This window comes from Dasypus novemcinctus, chromosome 4 (genome assembly GCF_030445035.2).
Source record: "Dasypus novemcinctus isolate mDasNov1 chromosome 4, mDasNov1.1.hap2, whole genome shotgun sequence".
NCBI lineage: Eukaryota > Metazoa > Chordata > Mammalia > Cingulata > Dasypodidae > Dasypus > Dasypus novemcinctus.
In genome coordinates, this window is record NC_080676.1 from 59328564 (window position 1) to 59354804 (window position 26241).

Below are 26241 nucleotides of genomic sequence, written 5' to 3' on the forward strand. Positions count from 1 at the left end.
CCGTTGCTTGAGTTGGCTTCCTAACTCCCCTGGGAGGCTCAGCTGGGAGCTCTTCTGGTTTCAGCTGCTACAGCTGCTGAGGCCAATGACGTCTTGGCTTTCCTTTAAGATTTGGTCTCTTCCCTGCCCAGGACGGTCCTGGAAACTTCCATGCTTCCTGTAGCACTTCTGCTGCTGGAGGCAACCTTTCAGAATAGGCGGCTGAACGGCAACCGCTTCACCAGAAGGGTTTTACTCTCTGATCCCTTCCGATATCTGTGCTTCAACCTCCTCCTTTCTCTCTCTTTTTTCCAGACTTACTTGTCTGGAAAAATACAAATGGAATGCATGGTTTGATACAGCCTGTGTGATTTGACTCATGCAGATTTGAACCAGGAAGGCCAGCCAGTTAATGTCAAACAGGGATGGACCATATATCTACATCAGAGGTTCTTAACAAGGAGTCCATGAGCTTAAAATGAAATTCAAAAAAACATTCTTGTGGGGACGTGTTGGTGTGGGTGTGATATATTTATTAAATAACACACAATATAGTGTGGTTAGTAAGGGGTCCATTGTTTTCACCTGACTGGCAAAGGGGTCCATGGAATAAAAAAGGTTAAAAACCCCTGATCTATAGTGTTCTTTGTATTGTCTCTAGTAAAATGTTGTGCTCCTACATCTAGCTTGTAACCCAGATATGTCAACAGAGGCCACCCTATCATTTGAAATTTAAATGAAGTTGATTCAGGCCCCTCTTCCATACTCTGGGGAAAGTCCAACGCTCTGTCCAAGGTTTCCGAACATTTTAGGGGACTGGGGATTTCCCCTCCCATGAGGTTGAGTCCAGATCTGCCCAAGCGGTGCCCTCGCTTGCAAACAGCTCTCACTGCAGCAGCAAATTTTGCTCTGTGTCTGCACTGACCCAGGGATGAAATTCAGATCCTTCTCATTGATTTCTACATCCACTCTCTGGAAAATCAAAAGAAATGAAAACACAAAAGGTATTTATTTGTGTGGTAGTCTTTATTAAATGTGTGGGGATGATGATTGGGTATTCAGCATTCCAAAGAAAACTTTCAATCTTGGGTGTCTGATGTCTCTGTTTTGTTGGGGTTTTTTTTTCGTTTTTTTTTTCTTCCTTTGGTTGATATATGTATACATATTTTATATATATATATATATATATATATATATATATATATATATATATATATAAATCTTTTTTTGTCTCTGTTTTTAAACGTCCTTCAGTAATATCAGACAATTCTATTTGTGTGGAGTCCCCAAACTGGCAAACCTAGCCTAAGGAGTTAGAAGTCAGGGTGGAGGTTAGCAGAGCCTAGAGAGACTGAGAGGAAGCAGGAGGGGCCTTCTGGGGTTGGGTAAAATTCTGTTTCTTGATTGGATGCTGGTTACACAGGTGATTATGGGGAGAATCACTGAGCTTGTGATTTGTGTACTTTTACATATGTATATTATACCACAATAAAAAAATTCATGTTAAAAATTTAAAAATCAAAGAACAAGGAAAGATTCCTTTGACTTTTTCTCCTCATGCAGACTCTTTCTCCAGATGGGTGTAGAGAATAATCCTGCCCACCCGACATCCGCATCCGGGAGTCCGACGTGACTACAATCAGTTCTGAGTTTCTACCCAACAGTGTTCTCACAAAGCACCAGGAGAAATGTAGGCTCACATGGAGAGTGCCACGCATGCCCCCCCACCCTGAGGCACTCCCCTTGCTCATCTTCATCTGACAGCTGTCACAACAGCAAGGACAGGATGGCTGGCCCAGTCCCCACAGACCCACCCTGTTCCCCTCCCCTCCTCCAAATCAGTCCATCCTTTGGAACCCCCCAACACGGTCAGAAGAGAGGCTCCAGCTTCACACCTGACCCCCGAGAGAGGCCGGGAAACACCTGTGCACAGTAAGACAGACACATGGACAGACACTGAAGCCATCCCAGGAGCTAAACAAGAACATGACTCATGGATATGAAGCCAAACTGTGGATGTCAGGACACTGCAGTCTGCTCATCTGTGGGTATCCTCAAAATATTTATGATGGGATCACAAAAAGGTACAGCTGGGGACAGGAAGACAGCTCTGAGCCTGGACACCCCATCCTGCAGCGAGGCCTCTGCCTTGAGCTTCCCACCCTGCGGCCCATGGGGCACAGTGGTTCCTGGTACCTGGGTTTCCTTCCAGGAATAGCAGCGATAGTGCCAGTGGCTGCAGAGACTGCAGACAGTGCCAGCAGGGCAGCCCCTAAGCCCAGGTGCTGGAGAAGGTGGTGAGGCAGCTCGAGATCTCTAGTGGGGTATTTCACCACACAAAGCTGCAGCAGCCAGGAGCTGATGGGTACCCTCCAGTGTCACAAGCGGCCGCACTAGCTGCACCTGCTCCTCACAGCCACCAAGCTCAGCAGCAGTAACCCAAAGCCAGCCCTAAAGCTCCTCCCAGTCCACCATCACCATCTGCTGGAGGACAGAAGAACTTAGCAGGGAGGACATTAAGGAGGCTACCACGTTCTCCATTTCTTCCATGGGCAAAGTGTTGCCACCACGTCTGTCCTCACTTGTCCCTGGGGAGGATAAGGCACTCCCATAGTCCAGCAGAGCAGGGCCACCAGCTCTGAGGAGAAGAGCCCAAGACTCCTCACAGGGAACAACCGCGCCGCCTCCGGTGCAGGAGCATAAGGACAGGCGGTGCGCAGGGCGCTCGTCTCTGGGGCTCATCTCTGGCTCTCGCTCCCGGGGCCAGGCGGAGGCGCATCAGGGGCACCACGCTGCCCCCTTTGGAGGCCTGTGCGTCCTCTCAGGCCTCTGATCTGCCCAGGCGGCACAGCTAACACGTGTGAACGGTGCATGTTGAGTAATTATGGTCATTTTTGCCCACGGCACCGTACGCAGGTGCACCAGCCTGGGACTGCAACGCGAGTCTCGGTCGCGCGACCGTCCACCTTCATGGCTCTTAGCCCCCTCCTGCTCACGTAGGCCTTAGGATTTTGCAGTGTTTCCCCTTCAGCTCATGCAGGGACGGAGGTTGTGGACGCTCACCTGCCCAAGCAGCAGCCGTGGTCACTGTGGCGTCGGCGTGTGGCTGGTCAGGCGCAGGCGCCCCTCCCGCGCCGCTTCCTCCGCCCGCGCGGGTCCTGCGGAGCTGCAGGCACCGGCCGTGGCTGTCCTGGCCTCTCTCGCCCCCTCGGGGGGTCCTTCTTGCTGCTGCCTGAGCTGGATCTCTGGGGAGGAGGCTTCACAGATAACGGTCTTGACAGCTAGGGGGATCCCCTGTTCTTGCTTTGTTTTTGGACACTGCAATTTCTTCCCAGGGAAGGATGCTTATACCAAGTGAGAGGGGCCCCCCAGGAAGATTCTGTGAGCTCTGCAGGTTTCCGCTGTTCTGGGGGACCAGTCTGGATCACCCTCCCGGATCAACTCCTTCCCCAAACATATACCTGCTGCTGCAGTTTCCTGGGTTGGGGTCAGGTTGAGCATCGGCCTCCAGGTTTTTCTGAAACTGTCACTTGGACCTTCCAGATCTGAAGCTGAATATGGTTTGCAGTATGAGCCTCCTTTGGAGGAAATATTCTCTTTGGTGCCACATTGTCCCTCTTGTCAGGGACCCGTAGGATATCACATATCTCTGAATGGACTGTGAACAAAGTTTAAGTTCTTATTTTTCCAGAAAGACCTCAGCCTCCATACAGTTCAGTGGACAGAGATGAGTACCGGAGAGGAGTTCAGTGGACATAGTTATTCTGTTGGCTGCTCAGCTCCTGTACCCCTTTCCTCTGTCTAAGAAATTTCCCACCCAGTGGGCAGGTAGGAGGCGGCGCTCAGCAACCCGAAGGAAGTGGAAAATGCCAGATGCTGCCTCAATGGTCTCTCTCAAAGTGGGCACAGGCTCTGTACACCTGCCCCGGACTTTGCCTTGGTTCTTCAGTCCTCCAACGATTCCCTTAATAAACTCCTTTGCTGCTTAAATCAGCCAGGGATGGCTTTTATGTTTTGCACCTATAAACCCTCCCTAAGGAAAGGGGCTTCAGCTATACCTGGCCCTGAGCTCCAGTCTGTTAGATAAAGGTATGTTCACGTGCCTTTCTTCCTCCCTTCTTTTCCCCCTCTTTTCCTGCCCTTCTTCCTCTCATTTGCTCCTCTTCTTTTTCTCCTGAACTCCCTTAGAATTGACCCAGCTTGGCTGTCTCAGACCCCACTTGGGGACCTTCCGAAGCTCGTCAAGGCCAGGCTGTCCCCAGCTGAGCTCCAGCTGTGCAGACTGGCGTGGGGTCCTTGGCATAGTCTTTGAGGGTGTTTCAGCTCACCTCGGTCTTTGTACACACGCAAAAGTGAGAGACACACTGGGACTGGGTAGGTTTGGGCACAGGAAGCAGCGCTGGAGATGCTTTTGCCTCTTAGATGCTGTAATTGGTACTTCCCTGCAGTTGTCTGGCCTGGCTATGGGAACTTGACATGACAAAGGTGACATAGAAATCAAAGGAGAAGGGGAAAAGTATGGATTGTTTAATAGACAGTGTTGAGAAAATGGACTGTCTATATGCAGCAACATAAAAATGGATCTCCCAGCCATTCTGCAGGATAGTTTGGTGGTTTCTCAAAAAACTAGCTATAGATTTGCCATATGACCCAGCAATTCCACTGCTGGGTATATACTCAGTTGAACTGAAAACAAGGACACAAAGTGATATATGCACACTAATGTTCATAGCAGCACTATTCGCTATTGCCAAAAGTTGGAATCAACTCAAATGCCCATCAACAGATGAATGGATAAATAAAATGTGGTATAGGCGGCGGACTTGGCCCAGTGGTTAGGGCGTCTGTTTACCACATGGGAGGTCTGCAGTTCAAACCCCGGGCCTCCTTGACCCGTGTGCAGCTGGCCCATGCACAGTGCTGATGCGCGCAAGGAGTGCCCTGCCACGCAGGGGTGTCCCCCACGTAGGGGAGCCCCACGCGCAAGGAGTGCACCCCGTAAGGAGAGCCGCCCAGCACAAAAGAAAGTGCAGCCTGCCCAGGAATGGCACTGCACACACAGAAAGCTCACACAACAAATGACGCAACCAAAAGAAACACAGATTCCCGTGCTGCTGACAACAACAGGAGTGGACAAAGAAGACACAGCAAATAGACACAGAGAACAGACAACCAGGGTGGGGGTGGGGGAAGGGGAGAGAAATAAATAAAATAATAAATAAATCTTTTTAAAAAAGACATTCTTTTTAAAAAAAATGTGGTATATACATGCAATGGAATACTACTCAGCTATAAGAACAAATATAGTACAAACACATGTGATAACATGGATGAATCTTGAGAACCTTATGTTGAGTGAAGCAACCCAGGCATTGAAGGACAAATACTACATGACCTCTCTGATGTGAAATAAGTAAACCAAGCTGCCTCAGAGAGCTAGAGACTGGATGATAAACTTAAAGGAAGTTGGGGGTTAGAGGAGGGTTGTGAGCTGATACCTACATGGGTGAAATCTATGATAAACTGGAGGTAAGTATTTGTACAGGGAAGGGATAAAATGGGAGCATAGGGATAACTTTGGGTGGGGCTTTGTGGGCTTGAGGTGTGCTAGGGATGGGAGGATGGGTCAGATGGCCCAAGAAATTGGGGGAAGGGTGGGGGGAACATTTGAACATAGGAGATTGTCAGTTATGTGGTTGAAATTATAATGTAGAGAAAAATCTTTAGAAAAAATAATATGGAAGGTGACCAGTTTAAGATGCTTAAAGGGGGGTGTCTGACACAGGGCAAGCTTCTAGGGAGTGTGTGAGTGCTCATTTTGGCCATAGTGGGTTATATCATTGGGTGGAGACCCATACAGTGAGAGTGAAGCTATACCCACATACCACAAACAGAGGGAATTGTATCTCTCGAGAGAATTGGTAGCTCCCAAAGGGTTAGGGCAGTCAAGTATGTCAAGCTCTCAATGTTGTTGCAAGTATCTCTGAATATGGTCCTTCAAGTAATGAAGATTAGTTGTCATGGTAGACCCTGAGGGGAGAGGGAAAGAGATTGAATACATGGGATTAGTGTAACTGTGGGGCAATGAAAGTGTTCCACAAGATTATGCAATGAGGGAAGCGGACTTGGCCCAGTGGTTAGGGCGTCTGTCTACCATATGGGAGGTCCGTGGTTCAAACCCCAGGCCTCCTTGACGCGGGTGGAGCTGGCCCACATGCAGTGCTGATGCACACAAGGAGTGCCCTGCCACGCAGGGGTGTCCCCGTGTAGGGGAGCCCTCACATGCAAGGAGTGCGCCCCATAAGGAAGGAGAGCCGCCCAGCGCAAAAGAAAGTGCAGCCTGCCCAGGAATGGTGCCGCACACACGGAGAGCTGACACAAGATGACGCAAGAAAAAGAAACACAGAATCCTGTGCCGCTGACAACAACAGAAGCGGACAAAGACAAAAACACGCAGCAAATAGACACAGAGAACAGACAACTAGGGCATGGGGGGGAGGGGAAATACATAAATAAATAAATAAATAAATCTTTAAAAAAAAAAAGATTATGCAATGATGGATATAGGACATGTTAAATTACACCAAAAATGTATAAAAGTCTATAGACTAAAATGTAAACCATAATGTAAAACATCAGATAATCAAAAATTTAGAAAATTGTGTAGTCTAAAATATAAACCATAATGTAAACCCAAATGTAACCATGTTTGAAAACTATTGTTTCAATATCTGTACATCAGCTGCAGCAAATATAATATGAACATGTAAAAAGATCATTGCTGGGGAAGGGACAAAGGGTTTGATGTTGGATATGTGGGAGTATCATATTTTTTCATTTTTTGATACCCCAATTTATTTTTCCTTTATATAATTTTTCTAAATTACCATATGTTCTATATCTAAACTTTAAACCCATCACTATATTCCATTTTACTATTAATGGAACCTGGCAATATATTGGGCTTCCTTTTTGAAGAAGTTTGGGACTACAGAGAGATTCAACTATGGTGGGGGAGGAGCACTTGTGTGGGGGGCACATGGTTGGGAGAGAGTTCTCCAGGGCATGTATACAGGGTACATAGAAAGGTTTGGATATTTTCGTAGTGGTTTCAGTTGGAAACGACAGCTGAGAGAGTGCCGAGTTCCTGGCCAGGGGAGCTCTATCATATTCCCCAATGGAACAGCAACAATCACCCAAGTACAATGGCAAAGACCAACAAAGAAGGATGGTCCAATGATGAACCCTTGATACTGATGGCTCCGATTATGAGCCTGTGTGCCTGAAATATGAACTAGGCCTAGAGCTTCGGGGTGCCTGAGTTACCTCCTGAGAGCCTCCATGTTGCTCAAATGTGGCCACTCTCTAAGCCAAACTCAGCATGTAGACGCATTGCCCTCCCCCCAGTGTGGGACATGACTCCTGGGGATGAACCTTCCTGGTGCTGAGGGATTACTACCAAGCACCAGCTGATGATGTAACTAGAAAAAGACCTTGAATAAAGGGGTCAACTTAGACTGGCACAATATCTCAGCCTACATGTGATATCAAGTGTTAAAAACTGCTTTTTGACTTTGGATAAAAGGGGGAAATGGAAAGGACAAGTGAGTTTATATGGCTGTGAGTCTCCAAAAAAGAGTCAGGGGGTCATCAGAGGGGTTGCATTTATGCATGCCTCAGCAGGGTACCAGAGACAGCCAAGGTAGATGGAAACCCAGGTGCTGGTTCTTCTAAGGGCTGCAGAGACCCACAGGTTCTATGGTCATGGCAGATGGCTCTGGAGTTAAGGACCATGTCAGTTGGCCCTACTTTGGAGTTTGTGTTCCTGAGTGTGATGGAATTGGACTCAGATATGACCTTTCTACACATGCCTCTTCTGTTACTTTTAGCAGACCTGTAGTTGGCATTTGGGTTAGTGTATACTCAGGAGACCTGAATCTCTGGACTGTCCATGTGACAGCCAGGCCCTGGGCCTCAGCAGACTTGCAGCTCCTACCTTCTGGTTTGTTGGACTTACCCTGGCCAGCTGACAGGGAGGTGAAGAGGTCAACCACCACACCAGGGAGCCAAGAGTACCTACAGCTGCAAGCAGGAGAATTGCATCCATCATCCATGTGGAATCTAAGCCCCCTCTTGATGTAGAGGGGGTCTGGACATAACCATCCCAGGGCCCACAGGATGGAGGAATAGAGTGGACTTACTGGTGTTCTGCTGGGGAACTATTGTGATTAGTAAGGGAAGAAATTGTAGTAGTGTTGTGGAGAGGGTGGCCATGGTGGCTGCTAATGTTAGGGAGATGGAAGAAGAGATGTGGTGTGGGCACATTTTCAGGATTTGGAGTTGTCCCGGGTGGTGCTGCAGGGATGGACACTGGACGTTGTATGTCCTGCCATGGCCCACTGGGTGGACTAGGGTAGAGTGTGGACTACAATGTGTACCACTGTCCATGTGGTGCAGCAGTGCTCCAGAATTTTTTCACTAGGTGCAGTGGATGTGCCGTGATGATGGAAGATGTTGTTGATGTGGGAGGGGTGGGGTGGGGGGTATATGGGGATCTTGTATTTTTTTAATGTAACATTAAAAGAAAATAAAAAAATAATAAAAATGGATCTCCACCTAACACCGCATATGAAGGTGAATGCTAAATAGGTTAAAGATAAAATATAGGTAGTAGGAGAAAATGGAGGAAAATATATTAATCCTAGGGAATGAATGGACTTCTTAAAATTTCGAAAGCTCAGATCACATGAGAAAATGATTAATTTATATAAGGAATTTGATTACATAAAATGAATGATTCCTTCATGTTCGATGAAAGACATTATGGAAAAGTTATTAGGCAACTGATGGAATTGGAGGAGATGTTTGCAATGTCTTAAACTAACAGGATATTAAAACAATTCTAGACTATTCAAAGAATTCCTGCAGATCAATATGAAAAGACAGCAACCTCAATAGAAAAATGGACAAAAGATTTGAACAGACAAATAAAAGAAAAACTCGAGAACCAAAAAACATATGAGGGAAGCAGATTTGACCCAATGGATAGGGCATCCACCTACCACATGGGAGGTCCAAGGTTGAAACCCAGGGTCTCCTGATCTGTGTGATGAGCTGGCCCACACACAGTGCTGATGCATGCAAGGAGTGCTGTGCCATACACGGGTGTCCCCTGCATAGGGGAGCCCCACGTGTAAGGAGTGTGCCCCATAAGGAGTGCGGCTGGGGCGGCTTGCACCCCGACGCTGACGGGGGGGTTTGGAGGGGTCAGCTGGCCGCAAAGGCGTCTGAGGCTGCGGCAGACAGCCTCAGAGGGGCTCTCAGGCGTGGAGGACGCGCGGCGAGGGGAGAAAGAATGCCGCGGAGACCAGGTCTGGTACGCAAGTCCGGTTTATTAAGGAAGTGCAGTGGGTTATATAAAGAATGAGGAGGGCGGGGTAGAGCAGGAGGAGTGAGGGCTACGGGGCGGCTGGGGATTGGCAGAAACTTGTGGGCGGACTTGTGGTTTTGTGCTGTTAGCTGTTGCTAGGGAAGTGGGCAGATTTTAGGTTATGATGCAACAAGGAGAACCGCCCAGCGTGAAAAAAGCGCAGGCTGCCCAGAAATGGCGCCACACACATGGAGAACTGATGCAGCAAGATGACGCAACAAAACAAGGCACAGATTCCCGGTGCCGCTGACAAGAATCCAAGGGGACATGGAAGAACACACAGTGAATTGACAGCAGAAAACTGGGGGAGGGGAGAAAGGGAGAGAAATAAATAAATAATAAATCTTTTAAAAAAAACTTATGACAGGATGTTCAAAATCACTGATCATCAGAGAAATGCATATAAAAGCTTCATGTGATATCATTTTGCACCTATTAGACTGGAAAACATTAGAAAGCTGAGTAATGCATAGAAATTAATCATGCATCACTGATGTGAAGACAAATGCAGCCATTCTGGAGAGGAACCTGGTCTTTCCTGGTCAAATTGTGTCCCATACATGCACACCTATGACCTAGAAATCCTGCTCCTGGATATAGATCCCAGGGAAATCCTGACATGGGCCCATAAGGGAGCATGTATTAATATGTTCACCACAGCCTTTGTCTACACTGGCAAGGAATTGAAGGCAACATGAGTGTTCATTGCTGGAGAATGGAGCAGTGAAATATAGTAGGTGCACCATATGGAGTATCGTGCAGTTGTTAAACATCTTGGTTAGATGTCACATAGCAATGTGATTGGATGTTAAAAGTATCCATGGATGCTAAAAAACAAAGTGTGTAATGAAGGACAGGAAGAAACAGAATAAAGATACATTACAAGGCCTAGAGTAGCATTGTGCCTGGGGGTTTCCTCCTGACAGCCTTCATGTTACTCAAATGTGGCCACTCTCACAGCCAAACTCAGCATGTAGATGTGATGCATTCCCCCCAGCGGGGGACATGACACCCGGGGATGAGCCTCCCTGGCACCGAGGGATCACTACCACATACCAGCTGAAGAAGCAACTAGAAAATGACCTTGAATTAAAGATTCAATGCAGAACAGCAGAATATACCTGTCTACATATAATAACATGACTTCGGGAAGCTGTTTGACCTAATGTAAGGGGGAAATGGAAAGGAGAAATGAGATTATAAGGCTGTGAGTCTCTAAAAAAGAGTCTGGAGGTTGTCAGAAGGAATACCCCTATGTACAACTGAACAGAGTCTAAGAGACAGATAAGGTAGATACAACCCCAGGTATTGGTTCTTTTGAGGGATAAAGAGACCCACGGGTTCTATGGTCATGGCAGAAGGAGTTCACTGCCATGACAGATGGCCCTTCTTTGGAGCTGGTGTTTCTGCATGATGGAATTGGACTCAGAGGGGATCTCTTTTCACAAGACTTGCATGCTACTTTATTGGAATTGTAGTTGGTGCTGGGTTTAAGATATATGTAGGGGATTTGAATCTCTGGACTGATAATATGACACCTAGGCCCAGAGCCTCAACAGACTTCAGCTCCTACACTTTGATTTATTGGACTTACTCCACTCAGCTAACATGGAGTTGAAGAAGGTCAACCACCACAACATGGAGCCTAGAGTGTCTACAACTGGAAGTGGGAGGAGAGCATCCAGTACCCATGTGGAATCTAAGCCCTCACTTGACATAGGTGTGCAATGGACACAACCAATCCAATGTCCACAGAGAAAATGTGGAATGGGTGTGGGAACGGTAGCCATGGGGGCTGCTGGGTGTGGGGAACGGGAGGAAGAGATGAGATGTGGAGGCGTTTTCGGGACGTGGAGTTGTCCTGGATAGTGCTTCACGGACAATTACGGGACATTGTAGATCCCCCCAGGGCCCACTGGATGGAATGTGAGAGAGTCTGGGCTATGATGTGGACCATTGACTATGGGGTGCAGTGATGCTCAGAGATGAACTTACCAGGTGCAATGGATGTGTCATGATGATGGGAGAGAGTGTTGCTGTGGGGGGAGTGGGGGGTGGGGGCGGTGGGGTTGAATGGGACCTCATATTTTTTTAAATGTAATTAAAAAAAAAAAAGATACATTACATAGTGCCTTTCACATAAAAATTTTAAAAATATGTACAGAAAAGTCAATGATACACATTTTACAAGAATACATTCAAACAAAGATGCCCATTAACATGATAAATTATTTACCTGTGGAAGGAGGGAATGAGGATAGGGAATAGTGAAAAAAGCGAATAGGTAAATAAATAAAATAAGTTAAGAGCTTTCTGCAGACCAAGGATAATAGTATGTCATGAACTGAGGATTATGAATAATTCAAGCCTGTTTAACAGAGGTAAACAAAATGAAACAAACAAAAACAACCACAACAACAAAAAGGAAAACATGACGTATACATAAAATCTCAGTTATTTCAGGTAAAGTGTGGACTACATGACAGGTACTGGTAAAGAGCCACATGGGACAAGGCAGGGAGAGAGTGTGTCCATGTTAGGGGAACCAGAGTGGGGCTTCATGGAGAAGGCATCATTTTTTGAGTTAATGTTACTCAGGTCTCTTTCCCCAATGGCTCACATTAGAGAGGTCCACTTATGTCATAGAAGAAATAGTCCAGCTACTTATCTAGGCCTTGAGGTCAAATCCATATCAGATCACCACACAGGAGGGCCAGTGCTCATACCTGATCTGAATGGATCATTAGGGAAACAGATGACCTTGCCACTGGGCCCAGGGATCTAGTGGACCCAGGGCCTGGGCCAAGCCTGTGGGCTCACAAAGCTCACAAAGAAGCCATATCTAATAGCTAGTTGTAAATTGCTTCGTGTATTTAATGTCCTTTTGCTAACCCCATATAAAGGTCAACTGTGGATGAATAAAAGGGTCTAAATTAAGCAAGGACAGAAGAGGAACCAAGGAGGATTAGAGCACTGAGGTCTGCTTCCAGTAATGGTGGACAAAGAGATGAAGCACCCTCCTTCTAAAGGCAACTACAAAAGTTAGGAGACAAAAAGCCATCCTCTTAATAACATTGAAGGCCAAACAAAAAGAAGAATTAATAGGTAGAACAGAGAAAGGGTAAGTGCTTAAACTGGTGAACCTTTGCCTCTTACCTGAGACATGTTCACTCACTAGGAAAAAGCAACTAAGAGGCCAAGCTCCTTTGGTCAATAGAAGAGAAGAGAATGGTTCTCCATAGTCTCCTGGGGATGTGCAAGTGTTACACACTCTCCTACCCTGACACCTTTGCCCCTGGGGTTATCTGCTAATCTTCAATACCAGCTGAGAGGCGAGCAGGACTTTTAGGTAGACTGTAGATCTGGATGGATAGAGTTGGCTTTCAATGTCCATCAAAGGTAGAAACCTACCATAAGCGCACCCTTTGCTCTGAGCAGAAATCTCAAAAAGCTGCTTGTGGATGTGGGGATTGAGACTGACTCTGGTCATCTAGAATATTCTCAAACCTTGTTCCTGAAGTGCCAGGGCCCTCTGGTGCTGGCAGAAGGAAACAAGGATTCTCTCTGAAAGATCCTAGATCTCAAATTAATTCTCAAAATGGTTATTGCAAATAAAATTTCCAGAAATCACACAGGCACACAAAAGGCACACAAGACAAGACAATATGAATCAGAACCAATAGAAGCCACAGACCATAGAACAAATCAACAGGAACCCCAAATTGAAATTACTAAATAAGCCTGTAATAAAACAATGCTTACTGTGTTTGTGGAGATAAAAGTTGAATTTAAAATTTTACACAAGGGGAAACAGATTTGGCTCAATGGATAGAGCATCTGCCTACCACATGGGAGGTCCAGGGTTCAACCTTCCTGACGTGTTGTGATGAGCTGGCCCATGCGCAGTGCTGATGTGTGCAAGGAGTGCTGTGCCATGCAGGGGTGTCACCCACATAGGGGAGACCCATGCGGAAGAAGAGTGCCCTGTAAGGAGAGCTGCCCAGTGCGAAAAAAGTGCAGCCTGCCTAGGGTGGCACCACACGTGGAGAACTGATGCAGCAAGATGATGCAACAAAACAAGGCACAGATTCCTGGTGCCACTGACAAGAATACAAGCAGACACAGAAGAACAAGCGAATGGACACAGAGAGCAGACAACTGGGAGGTGGGGAGGGGGAAAGAAATACCTTTTAAAAAAAGATTTTATGCAAGGATATGGAAATTTTATAAGTAAAATTTTAGGTTTTAGAAAGAATCAATTAGATATTATAGAGTATTATAGAACTGAAAAATACAATAACCCATTAAAAACACAATAGAAGTGTTATAACAGATAATCAGTGGAAAGGAAAATAAGTCATAAGAAACCATCCAGAATGAAGATCACAAAGGCAAAGAGGTTGAAAACACAGAAAAAAATATAAATGAGATAGAAGATACAGTGAAATATCCAATACATGTTTAGTTTGAGTTCCAGAAGGAGGGGAGAGAGAGAATGGAGCAGAGGCAATATTTATAATTTATAGAGCTAATGGCTGAGTATATTCCAGAACTGATGAAATAAGTCAGTCCACTGACTCAAGAAGCCAAATGAGAGATTCTTACAGTTAACAGGAGTCTCAAGGAACCAGGCATTGATTAAGTTAAGGATTCCCTCCTGTACAGTTTCTTCTTTCATGACAAGGCATGAAAGTACCTGAGGGAGCTGGTAAATTTCTTTAGAGAGTTTTTTTTTTTTCCCCAGATGGGAGAAACTTGACCTTGTTTACAAAGTGATGAGAAGAGTTTGAAAACGCAGGTACGAGGAGAGTAATGCATGAAGAAGTTTCTAGAGAGAACAGGAAGAAATAATTATAACAATCACACATACAGTGATATTAATTCTTAATGTTCTTAACAATGAGTATTTCTCTTCACATAGGTTAACTGATGCTCAGAAAGATTAAAGGAAACAAAAAAGCTTGGTCGCATACCTAGTAAGTGGTGACTATAGGATTCAAATCAGGTCTGACTTAGTCTAACGCCTGCACTTTTTCTACTCTACCAGGCTGCTTCCAGCTCCATCTGGCCTCCAAAAGGTCTTTCCTCTTTGTCTGAGCTTGGGTGGAAGGAGGAGAAAATGACTGGGGAGGTGGAGCTATTTGCACATTATAGATAAAGGATTAGAAACTTGAAGTAATTCATGTCTAATCTTGGTTATTCACATGAAAATGATAAGCGTTGTAATTTGCAGAGGTTGAAGGAAGTGGGATGTCAACAGAGAAGTAGCTTACCAGGGAAAAGGAAGAGGAAGAGGGAAATAGTTAAGGTTAGATGAAAGAGGAAGAGTTGAGCAGTGGGCTCCAGGTAATAAGAAATCATGAATGAGGAAGTGGACTTGGCCCATTGGTTAGGGCATCTGTCTACCACATGGGAGGTCCGTGGTTCAAACCCCAGGCCTCCTTGAGCCGTGTGGAGCTGGCCCATGCGCAGTGCTGATGCGCGCAAGGAGTGCCGTGCCACACAGGGTTTTACCCCGCGTAGGGAAGCCCCACGCACAAGGAGTGTGCCCCATAGGGAGAGCCGCCCAGCGCGAAAGAAAGTGCAGCCTGCCCAGGAATGGCACCACACACACGGAGAGCTGACACAACAAGATCACACAACAAAAAGAAATACAGATTCCCATGCCCCTGACAACAACAGAAGCAGACAAAGAAGACACGCAACAAATAGAGAGTAGACAACTGGGGTGGGGGGGAAGAGGAGAGAAATAAATAAAATAAATCTTTTTTAAAAATCATGAATGCATATGGGCATGCGTGCATGGTACATGGTGCAAGGCATTAAGGAGAGAATGGGAGTGGCGGGTGGAGGCAACAGAGATACTGCTATGGTGACTTACAATAGATGGCAGGCATGAGAAAATGAGAGAGCTAGAAGGTCAGGGGTTTGTGTGATGACAGAGAGAAATGAATGGAATTATAATTTGAAAGGTGGGGTTGTTCCTGATTTTGACTTGCCACTTTTTGATAGATTTCCCCTTCTTTTGATAATATAACCTACGTTTTCCTTAAGAAACACGTGTTTGCTACTTTCATACTACATGGCTCTGATGGGCAAACTCCAGATGATTCCGTCTGTGTCTGGGCTTGGCCAATCAGATCTTGAAAACCTCTTGGCCACAGTGATTGATCCACAGATGGGCCTACAGAGTGAGACTCAGTTCTGAGACCTTTTGGAATTGTTGGGAGGAGGAATCTCTCCACTGGACAGCCTGGGGCTGCTGTGAGGTACCACAAAGAAGCAGCCTACTCAAGAAGGAAACCAGCACAAAGAAAGCAGAAAGGTGAAGAGAGCGCCTTCTCACCACCTCATGTGAGCACTAGGATCCAACCACATCTGAAGCCAGATATATTTGAGGCTTTTTTGTTACATGGGGGGATTCCATCAGTTTGAGTTCAATTTCCTGTCACTTGCAGCCTAAGAGTCCTAAAGTCCCAAATATGGTTCGGGGAGTGGGTGGCTGAAGGTGGGCTGGAGGAGTGAAAGTTGTTGAAAATAAAGCATTGCAAGCCTGGGAGAATGACTGTGTGAGGTCTCTGGGTAGGGACCTTGACTTTACTCAGGCAAATGACAAGAATTGGGGTGATAGGAGGATTGTGAGTCAGTCTTCATCAATGTTCATCAATGATAGCATGTAGAGATGTCCCAGAGGCAGACTGAGGAAGACACCAAGAAGTAGGGGTGAAGTGGAGAAACAGAATATTGCAGTCTCAAAGTATCTCCCCAGATGTATTCTTAATTACAAAAGGAAACATGGTAACATAACAGCACAGGATCCCAGCAGATACCACCTTAACTAAGTGCTCAAGGTCAGCATCAGGAGTCACAAGAGGTATGGCATCTCGTGCCATCTGATGTGATGCACTGAGAAGAACACAGCATCACTTCTGTGACATTCATGCCAAGCATGCATATCCTCAAACTAGTCATGAGAAAACTTCAGACAAATCCAAACTGAGAACCAGGCTGGCTCTCTGAGCAGGCTCGATCCACCCACCACCCAGCCACGTGGAAGGGCCTGGAAAGTGGAGGGGTCAGCCAAGCCTGTCCTGGAGCTCCTCTCTAGCTACCTGCCGTTCTGCCAGTGAGCCACCTCCCAGCCCCTCCCTCACAAAACCAACTCACCCTTGCTCCCAGCCTCGAGCTACAACGGAAAACGACAGCTTTTCATATTTGTTGTTCCCATTGAGAAATACTTGACGCTCCAAGGTCTCAATTTAGAAAGCTGCCTTTTGCAGGTTCCCACTGTGGAGCAAGGTGGGTGAAACACCCACATTCTATACTGACCATTTTCTCTAGGCACTGTGAAACCTGTGCAAGCAGGTAACGTATTTTCTCTGAAATTTTATGTAAACGGGGCCTCAAGAATAATAATGGAGCCTACCTCAAAATGCTGTTTTATTAAGAGATAACCAGACAAAGGAATAAATCAATAAGCAATAGCTATTATTGTAGTCTTTGAGGTAATAACAATATCCCCCATGGCCTACAGTCAAAAGATCCCCTTTTCCCAATCCCACCTCAATGCAAAATTAATTTGTGCTAATGTGTCACTAAGTCCCAAAGAATCCATGAGGTGTCTTGGGTAACGTGGTTAACACATGCTCATTTTACAGAGATCTTTGGTAATAAATGGACTGATTCTCATAGTGGGGATTCAGGCATGGTTTGGCAGAATTGGTGTGCTGGGAGTTTTGGTCTCAAACTACACTAGATACACTTGCTGTCCTCCATGTACCCACTCAAGGAGGCTCTCAGCTTGATCCCTATTTGAATTTCCTGGTGCACTTGATACTCTGCAGACGCCGCCTCCTCCAGACACTCAAGGTCTCCCCTTGCAGGTAGGGGATCAGATAGGGGAGCAGCTGGATCTTGCAGCTGAGAGCCCTGAAGCTGTAGGATTCAGGCCTGCCTTTGCCTGGACTTCGCTTCCTTCCCAACCCCGACGAGGCTGTAGGTCTGTGCACCCCTGGACGGCCCAGCCTCTTCCTTCCTTTTTTTCTTTATTTTCTTTTAAATGTTACATTAAAAAAATACGAGGTCCCCAATACTCCCCACCCCCTCACTCCACTCCTCCCACATCAACCTCTTTCATCATCGTGGCACATTCACTGCACCTGGTGAATACATTTTGGAGCCCTGCTGCACCACATGGACAGTGGTCCACATTGTAGACTACACTCTCCCCCCGTCCGCCCAGTGGGCCATGGCAGGACACACAATGTCCAGCATCTGTCCCTGCAGCATCACCCAGGACAACTCCAAATCCTGAAAATGCCCCCACACCATATCTCTTCTTCCCTCTCCCGACCAGTGGCTACGATGGCCACTTTCTTCACATCAGTGCTACAATTTCTTCCCCAGCAGAACACCAGTAAGTCCACTCTAATCCATACTGTATTCCTCCATCCTGTGGACCCTGGGATGGTTATGTCCAGTCTCCCTCTACCTCACCTCGGCCCCTAAAACCTAACACGGAACCAGTCTAAGTGGACGCTGGATTCTGGTTAGCTGATTGAAAACCCCAACTCTCTTGGGAAGCCTCTTCTGGGAAGCGCGCCAGTGCCCTCTAGTGGGCGAAGTTTGAACTTTCTTGAAGTCCCCCACCCCCACCCCACCCGTGTCCCCCCGCCCCCGCGCAGATTTGAGCGGAGGTGAATCCCCGCTGCCTGAGCTGTAGGGTCCACTCACCCCCGCGCCCTGGGCGGGTCGCACTGTGACCCTGGGAATGTGGGGACGAGCGGCAGAGGCTAGGGAGAGTGAGGACGGTGCAAGACTGCAAGACGCGGAAGAGCCAGGTCTGAGTCAGAAAGGCGGGATGCCTCCTCCTGCCTCATCACCCCCGCCACCTGCCTCATCTCCTGCCTCGTCACCTGCCTCATCTCCTGCCTCATCACCTGCCTCATCACCTGCCTCATCACCTGCCTTATCACCTGCCTCATCACCTGCCTCATCATCACCACCGCCACCACCACTCCTTTCAGGTAAAATCATCGCCGTCAACCCTTTATAGTCATTGAGGCAGAAGGAGAAAGGAACATATATGTGTCACGCAGCTTCACATATTCAACTACAAACTCACTATGCCCGAAAAGGATTTGACGATATCACAAAGATTTATGAGGAAATTAAAGGAAGGGAAAGGATAGGAGAAAAAAGATGAAAAGAGGAGTATGGTTAATACTTAAAACGAGTCTTAAGACCCTCAACAGTTACTAAACCAAAAGAGTTGAAATAGGATGCTAGACTTCCAAATCATTAGAGCTTGAAAAAAAGAAGAAACCGAGGAAACGCAACCAATCCTTCCAGAATCAGGAACAAAAGACAAGGGGAAGCAAAAGAGGAAGGTGAAGGGAAATCATGGTAGCTAAAAAATACAAAAGAGAAAAAAAAAGGTAGAAAACATATCAAAGATTATAAAATGCAGATGGATTGGATTCTCCTATTTAAACTTCCACGAGTAGATGCAGAGTGGGTGTAGCTCAGTGGTTGAGCACCTGCTTCCCATGTATGAGGTCCTGAGTTCAATCCCCAATACCTCCTAAAAAAAAATAATTTGCCAGTAGAACATATACAACCTATTTTCTCTTAAAAGACACACAGCTAAACCAAATGATATTTAAGTTTGAAAATAAAGAGATAGGAAAAAGCTAACAGTTACCCCACATCCACTCAGTTAGCAAATGGTTTTGTTTCGATTAGAAGGTTTAGTAGTGGTTCATTTGCTTTTTTGTTGTATTTTCCTCCAGAGGTTTCAAACTTTAATCAATAATCATGTATTTTTTTATTGTTTTTTTTTTTAAAGTGGCCTTGCTTTTTTTTTTTTTAAGTAAAATTATGAACACACTTGCTTTTCAAGGGCAGGGCATAAATTATGGAGCTGAATAGTATTGCAGATTGTCCCATGTGCTTGTTAATGTGTTTCTGGACACAATTTTTTCCGCAACAACCTGAGGACTCAAAAGGAACATTTGGTTAGGTGTTTACTGATTAGTTCATAGACTTCAAGTTTATACACAGACTGAACAAAGGACAAAAACTTGGCCAAAAGTAAGCCTACTATTGCTTAAACTGTGTATTAACACCAGTTCTTTGTAATTGGGTTTAGTGGTGCACATTTTACACTACCTGGAAGATACAGTTTTTGTCAGTAAAATAATCTTTATATATCAAATATTTGTCACTCTGCTGACGGAAGTCCTTCCACGTCTTTGCTCAGCACTTAGAGTAAAATTCGACCTCCTTAATCTGTCCTGAACATTCCCCCACCCCAGCCCTATCCCACACCACCCCGCTCTCCCAGGTGGCACTGTCTTCCCGCTCGCTTGCTGCAGGGCCATTCCCCCAGCGCTTCCTTCTCTTGTTCAGGTGTTAGCTTCAGGATCTCCTCCACAGGAACGGGTATTCTGTCCAGCTACTGTTGATCATAACTCTGTTTATTTCCTGCAGAGTCTCATTACAACCTGTAAATTTATTATTTATTTGCTTATTTATTTCTTCTCTGATAAAATTTTTTACTACAGTCTTTTGGGTTCTATTTGGTATACAGTTACATCATCTGCAGGTAGAGGTAATTTTTTTCTGCTCTTATTACTTCATTTTCTTTTTTTTTTATTGACTTTGTAATAATATTACATTAAAAATATATATATATGAGGTCCCATTGAACCCTACCACCCCCACCCCACCTCTCCCCCCCCCAGCAACACTCCTTCCCATCATCATGACACATCCATTGCATTTGGCAAGTACATCTTTGGGCACCTCTGCACCTCATGGTCAATGGTCCACATCATGGCCCATACTCTCCCCCATTCCATCCAGTGGGCCCTGTGAGGATTTACAATGTCCAGTGATTGCCCCTGAAGCACCATCCAGGGCAGCTTCATGTCCCAAAGACGCCTCCACCTCTCATCTCTTCCTGCCTTTCTCCATACCCATCAGCCATCATGTCCACTTTTCTCAATCCAATGCCACCTTTTCTATGTGGACATTGGATTGGTTGTGTCCATTGCACCTCTATGTCAAGAGGAGGCTCAGATTCCACATGGATGCTGGATGCAATCCTCCCACTTTCAGTTGTAATCATTCTAGGCTCCATGGTGTGGTGGTTGTCCTTCTTCAACTCCATCTTAGCTGAGTGTTTCATTTTCTTGTACTAATGTGTTAGAACATTTAAAACTATGTTTAATAATAATGACAAATGGAAAGCAGCCCTCTCTTATGCTTGATCTTAATGGAAAAAGCTTGAGAGCTTTATTATTTTAGTAAGATATTTGTTATAGATTTTTGGAAAATATTCTTTGTCATATTTAAGAAGTATCCTTCTACTCCTATAGTATGTTCACTTTTCCATTCACCTCTGTGGTAACTGATCTATTTAAATTCTCTGCTGCTTTTGATGTCAATTTATATTTTACTAGATAGAAATTTATCTATTTCTATAGCATTTCAAGTTGGTTGCCATGAAGTTTATGGAATATCATCATATAATTATTTTTCTCTCTTTTGTGTCTGTCATATCGCCTTTCTAATTTCTAAAATTGTTTGTATTTGATCTCTCCCTTGTCCCTAATATGGCTTTTGGGGTGGGGATGGGGGATAGCTATTGATCTTTTTAAAAGTTAGGTAAGGAATTTATTCATTCTTTCCACTGTATTATTTATTATTACACTAATTTTGGCTTTCACCTTTATAAATTCCCTCCTCTGGTTTATTTTATTGCTCATTTTTAATTTCTTAAGATGAGTTCTTGGTTCCTTTAATTTCAGTCTTCTTTAAAAGTAAAGGCATTGGGAAGTGGACTTGGCCCAATGGATAGGGCATCCGCCTACCACATGGGAGGTCCGTGGTTCAAACCCCGGGCCTCCCTGACCCGTGTGGAGCTGGCCCATGCACAGTGCTGATGCACACAAGGAGCACGCAAGGGTGTCCCCCGCGTAGGGGAGCCCCACATGCAAGGAGTGCGCCCCGTAAGGAGAGCCACCCAGTGCGAAAGAAAGTGCAGCCTGCCCAGGAATGGTGCCGCACACATGGAGAGCTGACACAACAAGATGATGCAACAAAAAGAAACACAGATTCCCGGTGCCGCTGATAAGGATAGAAGTGGTCACAGAAGAACACACAACGAATGGACATAGAAAGCAGACAATGGCGGGGGGTAGAAATAAATAAAAAAATAAATCTTAAAAAAAAAAGGTAAAGGCATTGAAGTCAGTGATTTTCTTTGAATAAGGGTTTAACATAAAAAAAACATAAGTTTCATTGCCTTCTGGATCATTTCTGATTCCAATTTTGATTTATGTATGGCTCAAAATGATATTTTTTATTTACTTTCTAGGCAGTTTGGGTACTATGGACTTTTAAAAAAATCCTCTGATGGTTTCCAATCTCCTAATTCTGACACTGATAATCAAAAGTATATTTCTTTATGATTATATCAAAAACATGCTACCAACCTTCTTATCACCCAGCTAGGTGCTCACTGTTTTGGGCTCTCCTCCCAACAGATCAAACCTCTAAAGCACTTTTGTTTCCTCACTCTTCCTACCTCCTTGGGCTTTCTAAGACAATTTGGGGTTTTCTGTTTTCTGAAAATAACATTAACTCTTCCCCCTATGAGAAAAGAGTTCTGACTTAGCACTTTTATTACTAATTTTCAGTCACATTATCATCCATTTAGATTTAACTGTATATAATGCAAAGATCACATTCATCACCATCGCCCTTTCTTTCCCATCTTTCCCTATGTTGAGGGCTGTTTGGATTCCTTTCTTATTCGACTAGAGTATATTCCAGACACCTTTCTTTCACCCAGTAGGTGAGTGTTATTTTACCTAGGTACAAGATTCTTAGGTCACTGTCCTTTCTTTCAATATCTGCAGCTATTATTCTACTGAACCCTAGGTTCTAGGGTGGTAAATGAAAAGTCTGGTGCAATTCAATTTCTTTTCTGTGGTTAATTACTTGTTCACTTGGTCTAGAAGTATGTAAGAGTTTTCTCTTTATTTTTGAAATTCATTAATTTCATAAGGATATACCTACAGGTATTTTCTTTTTAAATCTATCTACTCTGAAACTCAGTGAGCCCTTTCAATCTGCAGACTCAACCCTTCTTCAGATCAGGAAGCTTTCTGGTTTGGCTTGTCAGGCTGCTATGACAAATACCACTCAATGGGTTGGCCCAAACAACAAAAATTTATTGGCTTATGGGTTTAGAGGCAAGAAGTCCCAAATCAAGTGTCGGCAAGGCCATTCTTTCACCCCAAAGTCTGAAGTGTCTTTGGCTTGTTTCTCTGCCTCCTATCACATGGTGATGTCCTTGGTCTCCTTGTGTGTCCTTCTCTGACTTCTAGTTTTTATAAGGCCTTCAGTAATATGGATTAAGTTTGACCACACCTAAATAGGATCTTAGAAGACCCATTTTCACATGAGTCCACACCTTAACTGATAATACATCTTCAAAGGGTCCTATTTACAAATGGGTTCATGCCCACAGGAATATGGATTTAGATTAAGAACATGTTTTGTGGGAAACAGATGTGGCTCAAGCAATTGGGCTCCTGTCTACCATACAGGAGGTCAGGGGTTCAGTACTCCTGGTGAAGGCAAGCTGGCCTGTGCGGTGAACTGACCCACGTGGAGTGCTGCCCTGTGTAAGGAGTGCTGCCCTGCGCAGGAGTGCTGCTCCATGCAGGAGTGCTGACCCACGCACAGAGCAGATGCGGCAGGATGACGCAACAAAAAGAGACACAGAAGAGAACCAGGAAGATAGCAGTGGAGTAATGAGCTCCTAGAGTCAGCTCCTGCTACAGGGCAATTAGTAAACACCCAGAGCTATCAGGAGCTAGCCGAAGCACCTATTTGGGGGCTTCAGGAGGCCAGAAGAGCATCCTGCAACATCCCTGAAGGAAGGAGGAGACAGCCCATCTGCAGAGAAGATTCATAAGTAGAGCACTCCATGCCATGGGGGCCAGTTCTCATCCTCCACTGGAGGCACAAGCTGCCTCAGGAGCTGTTCTGCAGCTGGAATTGAAAGCTCCACTTTCCAAAAACAGGGGAGGAAGAGACGGTTGGGCACCACCTTCAGCCATTGATGAATAAATTTGGCGGGCTAAAGTATAATCCTAAGAACAGCTAAAGTTTGAGCCTGTCCAAGTCAGAAAGAGGCTGGTAGTCACCATCTTAACTCCGTGCCTGGCATGAGGGCAAGCAGGGTGGACTGAAAATCACAGTGCGGGTGGGGACTGGCTTCTTTCCATCTAGATCAGATTGCAGCTCTAGCCTAGGCCCGGCCCAGCCCCACCTCCAGCAGGGAGGAAGCTAGGGGAACCTGCACCAGCCTCTCCAGGAAATTACCAGCCAAGTGCAGAGGCCAATGATTATCCTACTCTGGCAGCACAAGCTGCCCCAGGAGCTGTTCTGTGGCTGGAATTGGAAGCTCCATTTCCCAAAAACAGGGGAGGAAGAGATGGTTGGCTACTGATTTCAGCTACTGATTAGTGGACTCAGCTGGCTATGGTATAATCCTAGGAACAGCTGGGGTGTGAACCTGCCCAAGTCGGAAAGAGGCCAGTGGTTGCTATTTTGACTTCACCCCCAGTCTAAGGGGAAGCTGGGCTGACCAAAAATCACAGTGACAGTCAGTGACCGGTTTCTTTCACCCAGATCAGCCTGCAGCCCTAGACTAGGCTTCAGCCCTGCTTCTGGCAGGGAGGAGGCTGGCAGGGCCTGCAACAGCCTATCCAGGTAACTGCAGTTACCTTTGGCTGGCACAGACTGAATAGTCAGAAGTCTACCAGGGCAACTGCAGTCATCTTAGATTCACACCTGCAACTCCATCCCTGTCCCAGGCAGGGGAGAAAGGGGCATGAAGCTTCCTTAGTCTCTTTAGGCAACTACAGTCTAGGCCTGCACAACTTGGATTATTCCACACAGCTGTGTCTCTGTCCCTAACCCTGGTAAAGGAGAAGGTTGAGAGAAGCTTCATCAGTCCCTGGGGCAATGAGGGCAGCTTGAGCCTCCACAGCTTATAGCACCAACTACATCCTTGGCTTTTACTGCACAACCAGCAAGGGAGAAAGGACAGGAAGCCCTAAACTGAAAAGAAAAATTGCACCCAGATGCCAAGACACCAAAAAAATTTACAATCCACACCAAGAAACAGGAAGATATGGCCCAGTTAAAGGAACAAGATAAGCCTCCAGATGACAAATAGGATTTGAGACAACAAATCATAGATGTTCAAATAAATCTCCTTAATAAATTCTATGAGATAGCTAAAGAGATTATTAAGATATTTAGAAGACACTGAAGGGAAACAGATATGGCCTGATGATCATATAGGAGGTCCAGGGTTTGGTGCCCAGGGCCTCCTCCTGAGGGTAAGCTGGCTCACACAGTGACTGGCCCACACAGAGTGCCAGCCCACATGGGAATGGCACCCCGTGCAGGAGTGCCGGCTGATGTGGCAAGCTGGCAAAGCAAGATGATGCAGCAAGAGACACAGAGTAAAGGAAATAAGAAAACAAAGCAGAACAGGAGGTTGAGGTGGCACAAGAGAGTAATTGCCTCTCTCCCACTCCAGAAAGTCCCAGGATTGGTTCCTGGAGCCGCCTAATGAGAATACAAGCAGACACAGAAGAACACACAGCAAATGGACACAGAGAGCAGACAAAGGGGGGGGGGGATGAGGGGGAAAGAAATAATTAAGATAAATCTTTTAAAATATATTATCAAAAAAAAGAAGACATTGGATGAGCACAAAGAAGAATTTAAAAGCATACATACAAAAATAGCAGATCTTATGGGAATGAAAGGTGCAATAAATGAAATTTTAAAAACATTGGAATCATTTAATAGCAGGTCTGAGGAGGGAGAAGAAAGGATTGGTGAGCTTGAAGAAATGGCCTCTGAAAGTGAACATACAAAAGAAGAGATGAAGAGAAGAATGGAAAAAATTGAACAAGGTCTCAGGGGACTAAATGACAGCAAAAGATGTACAAACATACATGTCATGGGTGTCCCAGAAGGAGAAGAGAAGGGAAAATGGGCAGAAGGAATATTTGAGGAAATAATGGTAGAAAATTTCCCAACCCTACTGAAGGACATAGAGATTCATGTCCGAGAGCACAACGTACTCCCATCCGAAAAATTCCAAATAGACCAACTCTGAGACACATACTAATCAGAATGTCAAATGCCAAAGACAAAGAGAGAATTGTGAGAATGGCAAGAGAAAAGCAATGCATAACATATAAGGGATACCCAATAAGATTAAGTGCTGATTTCTCACCAGACACCATGGAGGCAAGAAGACAGCGGTCTGATATATTTAAGATACTACAGAGAAAAACTTCCAACCAAGAATCTTATATCCCGCAAAAGTGTCTTTCAAAAATGAGGGTGAGATTAGAATATTCACAGATAAACAGAAACTAAAAGAATTTCTAAACAAGAGACCAGATTTTCAGGAAACACTAAAGGGTATACCAGAGCCTGAAAAGAAAAGACAGGAGAGGAAGCCCTTGAAAAGTATCTAGAAATGAAGATTATATCAAGAAAAGTAACTGAAAGGGTTAAAAGAGTAGTGAAAATAAAATATGACAGGAAAGTGGATTTGGCCCAGTGGTTAGGGCATCTGCCTACCAAACGAGAGGTCCGCGGTTCAAACCCCGGGCCCATGTGGAGCTGGCCCATGCGCAGCACTGATGCGCACAAGGAGTGCCCGGTCACACAGTAGTGTCCCCCGCGTAGGGGAGCCCCATGTGCAAGGAGTGTGCCCTGTAAGG